Below are 15,339 nucleotides of genomic sequence, written 5' to 3'. Positions count from 1 at the left end.
TCAGTATGACTGCTTGTTGAGCTGTAAAACAAAACAAAACAAAACAAAAAAGACTCAATAAAATTTGAGAGATTATTATTTCAAGAAAAAAAAAAAGATTCCATAGTCAAGTGAATTAGGAAATACTATATAATGAAGTGCTGGTTTGAAGCTATTATGTACCCTAGAAAAGGCCATGTTCTTTTAATCCATTCTTGTGGGTGTAGACTTATTGTAGGTGGGACCTTTTGATTAGGTTGTTTCAATTTACATGTGACCCACCCAATTCAAGGTGAGTCTTAATCCTTTACTGGAGTTCTTTATGAGAAGATAAAAGGCAGAAAAGGCCAAGAGAGCTCAGAGAGAGAGAAACACCCACAGAAGCCCAAAGAGCCACTGAAGCTAGAACCTGAAAGCAATGAAACCCAGGAAAGAAGGACTAGCAGACACCAGCCATGTGCCTTCCCATGTGACAGAGGTGTCCCAGATGTCAGCAGCCTTTCTTCAGAGAACATATCCTCTTGTTCATGCTTTAATTTGGACATTTTCACAGCCTTAGAATTGTAAAATTTTAAGCTAATAAATCTCCTTTGTAGAAGCCAAAAAAAAAAAAAAAAAAAAAAAAAAGGATGCAGTATATAAGTTATCCAAGGCAGTCACTTCAGCTTTATATATATTGTTAGTTTTAAAGTCATTTACATTTATTTAAATTTCTAGATTGGACTGTTTGCTATTGCTCTATGTAAAGATACATATCTTACAATAAACTACATTTTTAGCTTAAAAAAAAGAACTGTAATGTAAACTATGGACCATAGTTAATAATATAATTATAATAATATGGGTTCATCAATTGTAAAATAGATACCACACTACTGCAAAATGTTAATGATAGGGAAAACTGGTTGGAGGAGGGATGTATTATGGAAACTCTGTACTTTCTGCATGAATTTTCTCTAAACCTACAACTACAACTGCTCAAATTAAAAGGAAAAAAAAAAAAAGTGTGACTTGGAACACCATCAAACCTCTTACCCAAGCTAGAAACTTCAGTGGAATCCTTAGTCATTCCTTTTTCCCACTTCCCCAACTATTTCCCCACCCCCTTCCAACATACACACGTTAATTCTATTTCTAAAATATCTTTTATACAAGTCATTGCTTTCCCCACCTCCACTGCCAGTCTCTTTTCAGGACTTCATCCCTATCTGGACCATTGAAATGGCATCCTAACTGGCCTCCCTGTCTCTAGTTTATCCCTTCTTCCAAGGGATAATCCCCATCAGCAGACTTATTGTAATTACAGGGGATCTTAACCTGGATGAGGGCATAAAATTCAGAAGATCACAAGGTGACCTTCATGGGAAAACACATGTTTATTTTCATTAACCTCTAACTGAAATTTAGCATTTCTTTCTATTATGAGCATAAGCAACAAGCCACAGTAGAATTAGTAGTATTTATAACTCTCACCAATACAAATCACAGATATCTTCATATTACATTATAGTTGTTGCTGATATCTCAAAATATCATTTACAATCACTACTTATCTGGCATTACCTACCGCTAGATCTTTTTTTTAGAACGTGGACTAAATATCACAATCAAAAAATATTTTGTATTCTTGGATTCCTTTGAATTCCTAAGTATTTTAATTTATACACTTAAAAATATTCTGAGGGGTTCATAGGCTTTTCCAGACTGCCAAAGGGGTCCTAAGGTCAGAAAAGATTAGAAAACCCTGCTCCAATCATACCTAATATACTCAGACCTTATCTCATCACTTCTGTACGTCCCTTAGGTGACTTGCCAACATACAGAATAAAGTCCCGAATTCTAACAGTGCTGACAAGGTTCTCCACATCCTCACACTGACTTTTTCTGTTTTATCTCAAGCTATTCTTCCTCTCTCTCACTCTAAATTTTGACCAGTCCTGATCCCTGCTGTTCCCTGGCACTTAGCCCTTTCATTCCTCTGGGGCATGTGCTCCTTATGTTCCCTTTTCCTGGAAAGCCTACCCAACCATGGAAAAACTCCTGCTCTATCTTCAAGATCCACCCTTTTCCAAAATTGCCTCCTTTCAGGCCAAATTAGTTTCTCCTTTATCTGGGCTCCCACAGTACGTATGACTTTTCACATTCTATGGCAGTCCTAGTTTACTTGCCTGCTACCACTCTTGTTCAACAAGGAATACTTCATAGGGAGAGACAGTATCTTATGCACTTTGGAATCCCTAGAGGACATTAATAATGTTCAATAAATGTCTAGTGAATTGAACTAAATTAATGCCTTTTTTAGATGACTGATCCGAGATTACTCACTTCTTTAATTCATAAGATGAAATATGTCTCAGAATTTTTCCCTGTCTTTTATAAACTTTAGGTTAGAAAGATGAAATTCCATTTGCTTATAAATAAACTTGTTTGCAAGCCACAGATTGGAAGATGATCATAATACATATATGTGACAAAGGATTCACAGCCACTGCAAAAAAAAAAACAAAACAAAACAAAACAAAACTTCTACAAATCAATAGGGAAAAGACAATGCAATAAAAAATCAGGCAAGAGACTTGAACAGGAACTTTACAAAGGAGGATGTCTAAATGGTCAATAAGCATATGAAATACAACTCAATACTATTACTCATTAGAGAAATGAGAATTAAAACGATAATAAAGACTACTACTCCCACCCCAGAAAGACTAAAATTTAAGACCGATAATATCAAATGTTTTTAAGGCTGCAGAACTCTTATATTGCTGGTAGGGATACAAAACGATACAATTTCTTTGGAAAACCAATTTACAGTTTCTACCAGAGTTAAAAGTACATCTACTTTATAATCCAACAATTCCATTCTTTATACCCAAGAGAAATGAGTGCTTGTCCTCTCATTTGTACAATATTATATCCATAGCCACTCTAGTCATCATTTCCAAAAGATGAAATATTCAACAAACAAATTGCAATATATTTCTATAATGGGATACTACACATCACTTAAAACATGAAATAATTGGCACCAACAAAAAGAGGGCCATTATGTTGAGTGAAAGAAGTCAGAACAAGAGTTAACAACATACGTATGTAAAAACCCCAACTATACACTTAAGATAAGTGTACTTTATGCACTTTACTTTATGTACATTATTACTCACTAAGTGATAAAATAAGTAAACTTGGTCAAATCTGCAGTAGTTGTTTTTGGAAACTCCAACCCTTAGCCAAACTTTGGGAAATGTCTTAAATATAGTCCCAAACTGCCAGTTTTGACCTGCTGGAAAGAATAAGAAAGTTATTCTTAGATGAGTAAAAAGAAGGATGAAAATAGAAGTATTTTGAAAATAAGAGCACTTTTTGTCCCAAGCGTGCCCCGGCCTTGGGACAAAAAGAATCTGGGTTAAGTCACCAACAGCTCAGAAATCACTGAGCGCCATGAAAATGCTGGCTTCCTAACCATAAGTAGATGTTTGGTTTGGTTTTGTTTTTAACAGTCTACTTTCTATTCCCTCTCTCCTTTTTTTGCCTGTGCCCTTACGTTGGCAGCACTTAGGACTGAAGAAATATTTATTCCTGTTACAGTCTGGGATGAGATGGAAAAAAAGTCTTTGAAGGAGATCATTTGGCTACAGAGAAAGGGACTCACAGGGCCTGATCCCCAAGGTTCAAAACTCCCTCATTGATGTCTTCTTCACCCCAATTCCATGCTGTATACAACAGCCAAAGTAAGTCTTCCAAAAAGCAGATCTGATCATGCCAATCCACTTGAGTAGTTTTTCTGGATTTTCTCTTCTCTTTCATTAGTCTAATTCATGTGCCAGCATCGTTTATCAAACTCTTTACAACAGTAAACAAAGCCTCTTAGGATCTATCCTCACATCTCCCTCTCCAGGCCCATATCCCCAGTGGACATGCTGTGCAATGTGCTATCAAGTGGGAATTTCCCCCAGTTTAAACCATTCCCAGAATTCTGGGGGTGTCTTACCATTGCCCTCTCCTGCAACATTTGGATTTAGTATTTATGAGAATCTGAAGGACACCACTGACATCAAAAGCAATTCTGTCATTTGCCCCCTTGCCTTTGTCTCCTAGAATTGTTAGCTCTAGAGTTAGATTTCCAAATCCAAAGGAAATTAAACACTAGATATGGGGCATCCTAAAACAGCTTCCTCTTCATTCTTAATGCGCAAAATTCCTATTGACATGGCATCAAAGTACTATACTCTCAATGTATCAATCCTTTAGGGTCTAATGTATAGATCCTTAACATGTAATTAACAGAAGAACAGGTGAAGGAGGAAAGCAGATATTCAGTTTTTCTAGAACTTTCACAGGAACAACTTTATGATTTTCTTGGTGGGGTTTTGCATGCCAGATTACAATTTGCTCAGCACCAAATTATGTGACATTATAAATCCTTCAGAAGGTATAGGGAAATATGAATAATATATATTGATGTTGGTGTTTAAAGTGCCCAAACCTGGAATATTGCCCATCTATCTCTAAGTTTTTAAGCATGTAATATAAAACCATAGAGCAGGGGTTCAAAACTAGGATCAAAGGATTGGCTTCAATGATTCTTGGCCTTCTCTTCCCATATGAAAAATGTTGTGAGTTTATATATTGGGGGGGGGGGGGACCCATAGCTTCAGATTTTCAAAGGGATCCAGGATCCCTTCAAAATACAAATGACTATGCTTATTATTTAAACCCAGAAGAAACTACCCTTCTAAAAATTTACACAGGGCACACTCAGAAAAGCGATATCTAGCAAACCTGAATACTGCAGCCCAAGATAATTATAATTCCTGAACACGAAGATAATCAAGCAATGTATTAATGTCATTTAAAAATTGCTGTTTGCTTTCCTTTATTGGAAAGAAGGAGAGCTGGAATTTTTTTGTTTTTTTAACCTATCTCATGGAAGTAATCGCTACTTCACCTTTTTAATTACTTACCGCAAACATATATTTGTGCAACACAATATTTAAACCAAGAAAAAATATCCCTTATTTTTGGTTAGGTCATCTAATCATCAAAATATAGTTCTCCCTAAGTTAACTTATAAATTTAACGTGATCCCAATAAAAATACAAGTGTTTTTTGCTTCCTGAATCTAGACAGGTTGATACTAAAGTTCGCATAGAAGAATAAACACACAAGAATAGGTAGAAAACCTGAAAAGGAAGATCAACGGTGGGGGAAGAGTGGGGTATGTGTGTGTCTAGTCCTACCAGATAATTAAAACATACAACAAAGCCTATGTGCTTAAAACAACATGGTGCTGGCACATGAATTAGGCCAGGGGAAGAGAATAGAGAATCTGGAATAGTTCCAAATACATACAGAAATATAATATATGACAAAGATGATATTTCAAATCATGGGCAAAAACAAACTTTTAATATCTCGGTACAACTGGATAGCCTTTTAAAAAAGGATAAATTAGATCCTTTCTTCAAACTAAACACAAGAATAAACTTCAAATGAATCAGCAAGCTAAACAAACAAAAAAACATACAAATACTGGAAGAAAGCATGGGTGAATTTCTCTATAACGTGGTTATAGGGAAAGGATTTCTAACTATGAATCAAAATCCAGATGCGAGTAAGAAAACAAATATGACTTCATAAAAATTTAAAATTTTGCAAAAACAACTTAATATAAAAATGACAAACTAGGAGAGAATATTTGTAACATATAAGATAAAAAGCTAATATTACTAATATACAAAGAACTTTGAAAATAGAGAAAGAAGAGACAAAAATTCCTATGGAAAAATGGGCAAAAGATATGAAGAAAGATAAATGGCACTTAAAAGATTTCACTCATAAGCCATTCTTCTAGGTATTTACACAAAGGAAACAAAAACACATGTCCACACATGTCTAGCAGTTTTATTTGCAATAGCCCCAAACTGGAAAAAACCCAAATGTCCATTATCAGGTGAATAGATAAATAAAATTTAGTATATCCACACAATGGAATACTACTCAGGAATTAAACAACATAGATGAATCTCAAAATCATTATGCTGAGGAAACCAAACAAAAGCATATACATAGTATATGACTCCATTTATATAAAAGTCTAGAAAATGCAAACTACAGTGACAGAAAGCAGATCAGTGTTGCCTAGGAACAGGGGTAGGGCTTGGTGGGAGGGATGGAGTGATTAAAAAAGGAAAACAAGGAAAGTCTTGGGTGATGGAAATATTTGTTATACTGAGTGTGATGATGGTTTGTATACTGATCAAATTTTACACCTTAAATATGTGCAGTTTATAGGATTTCAATTATACTTTTTAAAATTTTAAAACAACAGCCCTTAAAAGATATTCAACTTCATTCATAAGAGAAATGCAAATTAAAACTACACCAAGATACCATTTCTCACCCATCAGATCAGCAAAATAATGGTATATTCTGTTGGCCCAGCTGTGGAGAAACATATACTCACATACATTGCTGGGTAGAATACAAAATGGTAAACCTTTCTGATGGGAATTAGCAATATTTAACACAACTGCTTATGAGTTTAACCTTCAACCAGCAAATCCACTGCTAGGAATCTACTTGAAGAGATAACTCCAAGAATATGAAAATATATATGAACAAGGTTATTTGTTAGATTACAGACTGGTTGAATAAACTATGGCACACATATGCAATGGAGTACTATGCAGTTATAAAAAAGAATGAGGAATATCTTATGAATTGATTTGGTGTGACTTCTAGGATATATTATTAGGAGAAAAATGCAAAATGCAAAAGAATATCTATAGTATGCTACTTTTTTAATAGGAAAAAAAAGGAAATAAGAAAACATACATATATATTTTATTTTAACAAAAAAGAAAGATAGGAAGGATATACCATAAATAAAGGAACTGGTTACCTCCCAAGGGTAGGAGGGGAATGCATTAGAAGGGATGGGTCAGGGAATGACACTTCTCTGAGTATACTTTTTTGACTGTCTTCACTTTAAGAAAATGTTAATAATGTTCTACATATTCAGAATAATGAGGAAAGATATATAATTAAATTAAACAGAAACAAATGAACCAAGGAACTCAACTCTATTTCAACTCCCACAGTAGACGGAGAGAGAGAACTAATTCAACTGGCTTATTAAATATATTACTTCAACTATACCCTCAGTCTATGGAGAAAAGAACTATGAACAAATCTTGGACTCTAGCCAATAGGTTTGCTTTTCACAGTGGCATGGGTTTAGCCAATTCTGAAATTATTTTCTTTGTATTATAGGACTGAGCAAGTGAGTAAATGCACAGATGTTGCTCGGAGCCAGGACTTTCACTGTGGAATAAAAGAAACCCAATATGAAATGGGGGAGGCAAAGAAGAACCCTGTGGGGTCAGATTAGAATTGCAGTTATAGTATGAATTCATGATTTCCAAAAGGGCAGAAAAATATTGACACCACAGTAGCAACGAGCATGCCTAGCACCAAATCATAGTTTCTTAATATCATTCCCATGACTAAAAGGGACCAGAGCTCCTTGAAGAATAGCTTATTCCAGATCTGGAATAGGGAAGATAAAAGATGAGCTTAGAAGTAAAAAAGTTCTCCAAAAAAGTGATGGACCAGAATATACAAAGAATCCCCACAACTCAACAACAAAAAGACAAACAATCGAATTTTTTAAATGGGCAAAATACATGAATACACATTTCTCCAGAGAAGATACACGAATAGTCAAAAAGCACATGAAAAGATGCTCAACATCATTATCCATTAGGGAACTGCAAATCAAAACCACAAGATACCATTTCACACCCACCAGAAAGGCTACTATTCAAAAAACAGAAAATAAGTGTTAGAGATGTGGAAAAATAGGAACACTAGTTCATTGTTGGTGGAAATGTAAAATGGCGCCGCTGTGGTGGAAAACAGCTTGGCGGTTCCTCAGAAAGTTAAGTATAGAATTACCCTATGACCTCGCAGTCCCACTTCTAAGTATATCCTCAAAAGAAGTGAAAGCAGGGACATGAGCAGATATTTGCACACAGATGTTTCCAGCAGCATTATTCACAATTGCCAAAATATGGAGGCAACCCAAGCATCCATCAACAGATGAGTAGATAAACAAAGTGTGGTATACACACAAATGTGGTACATTTCAGCTGTAAAAAGGAATGAAATTCTGAAACGTGTGACAACCTGGATGAACCTTGAAGACATGCTGAATTAAATAAGCCAGACACAAAGGACAAATATCGTATGATCTCATGGATATGAATTTATTAGAAGAAGCAAATTCATAAAGTCAGAAATTAGAATACAAGTTGTCAGGGGCCAGGGGCCAGGAATGGGGAGTTAATGCTTCACTGGTACAGAGTTTTTGTTTGGGGTGATGGAAGTTTTGGTAATGGATGGTGGTGATGTTAGCACAACATTGTGAATTTAATTAACCACCATTGAGTTATATATTTGAATGTGGTTAAAAAGAGGAAACTTAGGTTGTATGTATGTTACTAAAACAAACCTTTTTAAAAAACCCCAAGGACTGTACAACACAGTAAACCCTAACGTAAACTATGGACTATAGTTAATAATACCATTACAATAATATTCTTTCATCAATTGTAACAAAGATCACCCTAATGCAAAATGTTAATAATAGAGAAAACTGTATGCTGGAGGGTGGAGGGTGGGAGGAGAAATGGGAATTCTATTCTCTGAATGATTTTTCTGTAAACCTGCAATTTCTCAAAAAAAAAAAAAAAAAAAAAAGTGATTAGGCATGTCAAAAGGAAACAGGAACCAAACAGGAGAAAGTTGAACATCAAAATAAATAAGGACAGTAATTATAATCCATTGAATAAAAATAAGTCCTAAGTCCATAATAATAAAAATAATTCAGCAATAAAAAGGAATGAAGTACTGATACATGCTATGACATGGATGAAACTTGAAAACCCTGTTAGGTGAAAGAGGACAGTCACAAAAGATCACATATTATATAATTCCATTTATATGAAATGTCCAAAATAGGCAAATCTGTAGACAGAAAGTAGATCAGTGGTTCTCTACGGCTGGGGATGGGGTGAGGATAGAAGATGGGAGAGTGAGGGAAGGGTAGATGGGAGATGAAAGTGTTATAAAATGGATTGTGATGATTGTACAACTCTGTTACTATACTAATGTTGAATTGCATGGTATGTGAATTATCATAATAAAGCTGTAATAAGTAAATAGATAAATGGCAGAATGAAGATTCTTCCTTACAGCTGAATGCCTTTTGATAAATGTAGAAGTGGTGGCAGAATTGGAATATCACCCTTTGTTATCACCATAGTAAAGATTGGTTTGAACAAAAATGGATGCTAAATCCACGCGGGAAAATTTGGTGAGGAGCAGGATATTTGTGTGGTCTCTGCATCTGTCTACAGATTGCTTATTAGTTGCAAGGGGACAATTAATAATAAAGTGAAGAAATATACAGTAAGTGGATGATTAGAATTAATATCACCAAATAGGGCAAACAGACATCATGTGTCTCCAGATGTGATATTCTGAGGACAAACAATCACCTATGTAGTAATCCAGTCAGAGATGCATAGTCTGAACCCAATTATGAGGAACACCAGACAAACTAATTGAAAAGTATAAAATGACTGGCCCACATTTTTCAAAGATATCAAGGCATGAAAGACCAACGCTGAGGAATTAACTATTCCAGATTAAAGGAGATGAAAGAGATATGACTTAATCCTATTACTGGAGGGGGAATTGTTACAAAGGATATTATTCAGACAAGTGACAAAATTGGAACATGGACTGCAGATCATAAGAATTAATTTATCAATGTGGTTATATAAAAGGACATCCTTGTACTTAGAAAAAAAACAGTGAAGGAATATTAGGTTTGCAACATGCTCTTAAATAGTTCAGAAAAAAAAGTACAATAGTGAGAAAAGGGAAGGAGAGGAGGGAGAATGATGAAGCAAATGTGGCAAAAGGTGGGAAAGTTGGAGAATCTGGGTATGGGGTATGCAGAAGTTCTCTGCTCTTCTTTTAACTTTTCTGTAAATAAAACTTTAATAAAAGTGTACTTGTGATTACCACAGTAAACTTTTTAAAAGTGTATTTATGAGAATGAGAAATGTTCTGTGTTAAAAACACAGAATAATATGTTATATTTGCCTTTCATATTTCAGCCTCTGAAAGCGATTTTATCTTTGGATAGACAGAAAAATCCTAGACCCAAATCCATACTACATCTTGTCACAGAAACCCTGTTACCAGAAGCTGAAATCACAGGAGGCTTAGGGATATTTTTCAGGACTCCAGGAAAGGAGAATGAAGCTACCCTTGAAAACCACACCGAATATCAGAACAGTAGTAAAGAGGACAAAATGAAAAGTGAAAAAAAGGAAGGGAAGAGGAGGTTGAGTGAGGATCTGGGCAATCCTGCTTTCAGGCAGCTGGGGGGTTTGTGGCTATGTAACCAGAACAGCCTACCGCTTCCAGAACTTTACCCCAACAGGAAAGGAAGGTAAGAAGGAGGAAAAGGGAAAAAGACTTTCCTGCAAGTTCCAAAGAGTGAACAAGTATATTTTTAGATCTAGACTGGAAAGTGGAGACTGCTTCCTGATTTCCACTCCCCACCCTAAATAAGCTCCTCATCCAAGTCTTGATCCTCTGACAGAGAGCAAGTCCTTTTCTTTGAGATAAAGTCTTCAAATGCAAATAATCGGCTGGGGCAACACAAACATGGAAATGCATTCACACCAACGTTTAATCAGCTAACTGATCAGTACAATCAACAATTGTAAAGGACCAAGAAAAGACTAAGAATAGAATTTCTTGTTTTGCAAAGGAGAGGAACTGAGAAAAAAAGAAATTCCTGGATGTAGAGAGAGAGAGAAGAGGAACAGAGAGGTCTTTGCTGCCTTCATAATTTGCTGTAAAGCTTATTCTAAAGATTCCTTGTGAACCAAAACTCATGCCGGGATCATTAAGATTGACCTGTAGAACACAGACTTTCCTGCTTGCATGATTTAATGAAGATGAGTTTAAGTTTGCTTATCAGGCTGTCTTCATAAAGGAGTTCAAGGTTTTGATTATTTAATCAAGGTGTGGGGGTTAAATTAAGGCACTTTTCTTTGCCTTTGTTTCTTAATCCATCAAATGAGAGTAGTTATATTTGGTAAATCTACCGCACAAAATTGCTGGAATCAAAGAGATAACTTGTTAATCTGCTTTAGGAAAGAAAATAAAATAGCACCAATTTTAAACTGAGAACAACTTTTTTTTTTCTGTTCCAGGAGGTCTGAACAAATTCTCCGCTAGCCTTGGCCTCTTACTGTAGCCCTTAGGTGACTTACCGTAACAGACAACTGTTCATATCTAGCCAATTATCTTATTAACATAATCTATGAATCATCTCCTTCCCTCCCCAGGAAAATGAAGTTTTTGAGTTAACCAGATACCACAGACTCAACTGCCTCCAGGGGCCAAGCAAGTAACACACAATTCAGTGACGCAGGCTGATGCCAGCGAGTAGAGAGCACTGAGGCAAACTGAGGACAGCAATCTCTGACTGACAGCCTTCACATTAAAAAAATAATAAGAATAAGATGGTGAACACTGCAGACCAAATGAAACACATCCAGGCAAGTGGGTCAGTTTTGCAATGTCTAGAGGATGTCCAAATTCCCCTTCAGCTTTCAAATCCCGTGAATGAGTTCAGGCTGTATATTCAGCATTTTTAAATTTCACATTTGTCATGGAAACTGGCCCAGGGCCCCTTTCCTAGTATTTATTAACCTGCACGGCTCTTGCTGGCCACCTATCATTGCAAAATCTTTGGCCCTCGAAGCATTCAGCGGTTACTATGGAATGAGACGTTCACGTACAATGTTTCGCACATTTGCAGAACTTTGCCCCAAAGCTCTCATTCTGCTGTCTCTCTTAAAAGACCAAGCTACAAGTTACAGATTATTTTTCACATTGACCATTTAATGTAAAATGCGTGGAAATTTAAAAAAAAAAAAAATACATGGAAGTCCCTTGCATGCTTCCCAAGGTTATATCCAACTTCCACTTCATCCTCCTTGAATGCTCCTGAAAACCTTCTTGCCTCATCCTATTACAAAGCTAGGTGACTGCTTCTCTTGCTTAGCCTCTTCTCCCTCTTCACCCCCCATGTATCTTCCATGTCTGCAGGCCCCCTTCCCATCTTACCTCCTTACCCTCATTTCCCCTTCCCAACCCCCTTTATCCAGACACATACCTACTAGGTCTTGTCCACACGGGCCCGTGGCCAGGAGCCTGCCACAGAAGGGAGAAATGAGGATGTGAGAGCCTACCCCGGCAGCAGCAGCAGCAGCAGACTGGATCTGCTACTTGCACTGTAAATAGAGCAAGGCAGAGGGCGGGGTCTGCTGGAGGGAGGAGCCCCAAAGGAGGTGATTAGAAAGACTAGGCTGGGAGCTCCGGTTTGTTGGAGGAGGGGATCCTTGGACCACAACAGATTGACTAACCTGAAAGAGTTTTGCTGTTAAGGCCTGGTTCTTGATACTGCAGTCTGATTCATCTGCCCTACAGTAAAGCAACTCAGGATGCTTTTTTATTGTTATAATGATAGTGATGTTAAACCTAATATTCTGATATTTGCATTGATGGGTAGATATCTGCTCCCCAGGAACTCTTCTCAAGCTAGTGAGTTGCTGACCTGTCACTGTTGTGCTGTGTTGCCGGCAGGTGATCCCAAAGGAAGGCAGCATTAAGCTCAGGTGCCCTGAATGTTCAGAGGCCGGGTGGGTAAGGCTGAGTTAGCACCTGGATGATTGCAACTGTAACTAGTGAAGTTTCTGTTCCTGTTGTATGTGTATTTATGTGTTATTTTAGGCCGCATGGAAGGCGGGCCTGGGCCTCTGAGCTTTTCTAACTCTTGTTACAGTTTGCTATTCTGGACCTCCTGGAATCCACTGTTCACCTTGGCCTACAAGGCCCTGCCCCTGCCAACCTCTCAACTTTACCCCCTACCCTGTGTCCCTCTTTCACGATGCTCCAGCAGCACTTCTTAATGTGCCATGTCCTTTAAATAAGCTCAGAGAGTTCTGCCTCAGGACCTTTGCTGGAACATTCATCCCACCCCTTTTACTTAAATAGCTGGCTCCCTGTCATTCAATACTCAGCTCAAAGGGTCACGGTCTTTCTAAGGTTTTCTCCTGACTCTCCGCTCCATCACAGTACACTGTTTTGTTTTCTTCATAGCTCTTACTGCTACCTGAAATTATTGAGTTTATTTGTTTACTTGGATACTTTTCCTTCCCACTTCCCTCACTAGATTATAAGTGCCATGAGAGCTGATTCTATCTGAACTGTTCATCACATTATTCCCACTTGCAAGAGCCACAGACTGAAACATAGTAGGGGTTTAATATACATGTATCAACTAAATGAGTGGGAGACCATTCATTCATTGACTAAGCAACTAGCATTGTGCACTGTGCTGAGTGCTGGAGATACAAAAGAAAGCAAGATACAAAAGAAAGCAAGGGCCCCTGCAAAAGAGGCTTTGGGTCTAGAGGGGAAGGCACCTATTAAGCTAATAATCAATTTATTGAAATTGCGTTTTCAGAAACAAAACAAATAATTTCTTGTTTGCTCACAGAATGCTGTGAAAGCATATACCAGAAGTTTTGGTGGGAGAGGTAAGCTCTCAGTCCCACGCCCAAAATTCTCAGAAATGGATTGATAAAGAGATTTACTCCTGGAACTGTGATGGGATCCCATGGAATAAATGACCCATTACTAGTTCTCACACTAATTTTTCACTGTGAAGTCTAATCAGACTGTCCTGTAGTATCAGTATATTTATCAGACTTAGTGTATTCCACTTGAGAGTAACCTTTGAATCCATGTTTTAATATCCAAAGAATAAAGATTCTGGGAATGTCCTGGGCCTCTGAGTCCTCTGGAGCTTGGAAAAGAGATCTGCCAAGAGGCAGGGATTGAAATGAAACAATGGGACTTCCTTTAAAAAGAGTTCACATCTGTGGCCAGTTGATTTTTGAAAAGGGTGCCAAGTCCACTCAATGGGGAAAGAAAAGTCTCTTCAATACATGGTGCTGGGAAAACTAGATATCCACCTGAAAAAGAATGAAAGTTGGACCCCTACCACACGCAACATAAAATATTAACTCAAAATGGATCAAAGCCCTAAGTATAAGAACTAAAACTACAAAAGTCCTAGAGAAAACAGGAGAACATCTTCAGGACCTTGTATTAGGCAATGGTTTCTTAGGCTTTACATCAAAAACATGAGCAACAAAAGGAAAAATAGATAAATGGAACTTCATCTAAATTTAAAACTTTTGTGCATCAAAGAATATTATCAATAAAGTGAAAAGGCATCATACAGAATGGGAGAAATATTTGGAAACTGTATATCTGATAACAGTTTAATATTGAGAATATATAAAGAACTCAATAGCAAAAAGAAAACCCAATTTAAAAATGGGAAAAGGACCTGAACAGATTTTTTCCAAAGATATACAAATGGCCAATAAGCACATGAAAAGATGCTCAACATCATTAGCCATTAGTGAAATCCAGATCAAACCACAATGAAATACCGTTTCACACCTACTAGAATGGCTTCTATTTTAAAAAATGGAAAATAACAAGCATTGGTGAGGATTCAGAGAAATAGGAATCCTCGTACATTACTGATGGGAATGAAAAATGGTGCAGCTGCTGTGGAAAACAGCTTGGCAGTTTCTTAGAAAGTTAAGTTTTACCATATGAAAGTTAAGAATTACCACATAACCCAGCAATTCCACTGCAAAGTGTATATTTAAAAGAATTGAAAGCAGGGACTCGAACAATTATTTCCACACTGATGTTCACAGTGGCATTATTCACAATTGCCAAACGATGGTAGCAACCCAGTGTCCATCAACAGATGGATGTATATATACATACAATGTGGTACATGCATACCATGGAATATTATTCAGCTGTAATGAAATTCTGACACATACAACAACATGGATGAACCCTGAAGGTATCATATCGGGTAAAATAAGCCAGACACAAAGGGACAAATATTGTATGATTTCACTTATAAGAAATAATTAGAATATGCAAATTTGTAGAGTCAGAAATTAGAATACAGGTTACCAGTGTTATGGATGGGGGTAGGGAAAATGGACAGTTATTGCTTCATTGGTACAGAGCTTCTGTTTGGGGTAATGGAAAAGTTTTGGTAATAGATGGTGGTGATGGTTGCACAGCATTTTGAAAGTAATTAACACCACTGAAGTGTATACTAGAAAGTGGTTAAAATGGGAAATTTTAGGTTGTATTACCGCAATA

At 36.9% G+C, this 15,339-nt stretch overlaps 1 protein-coding gene across 2 annotated transcripts in view; it reads right to left on the bottom strand.

Annotated features, from left to right (window-relative positions):
* Positions 1-12,350, bottom strand: part of FAM214A (family with sequence similarity 214 member A) — a 137,446-nt gene extending 125,096 nt beyond the window's left edge. The window contains exon 1 of one of the 2 annotated variants that reach the window (XM_037833932.1): positions 12,248-12,350. The gene's annotated coding sequence lies outside the window, so the exon portion shown is untranslated. The remainder of the gene's footprint in view (positions 1-12,247) is intronic. The other variant, XM_037833933.1, reaches the window with a different exon arrangement.
* Positions 12,351-15,339: the final 2,989 nt, after the last annotated feature.

The sequence above is a fragment of the Choloepus didactylus genome, chromosome 4 (assembly GCF_015220235.1).
Source record: "Choloepus didactylus isolate mChoDid1 chromosome 4, mChoDid1.pri, whole genome shotgun sequence".
NCBI lineage: Eukaryota > Metazoa > Chordata > Mammalia > Pilosa > Megalonychidae > Choloepus > Choloepus didactylus.
Note: the sequence above shows the minus strand (reverse complement) of the source record. Positions and strands in the feature narration are given on the sequence as shown.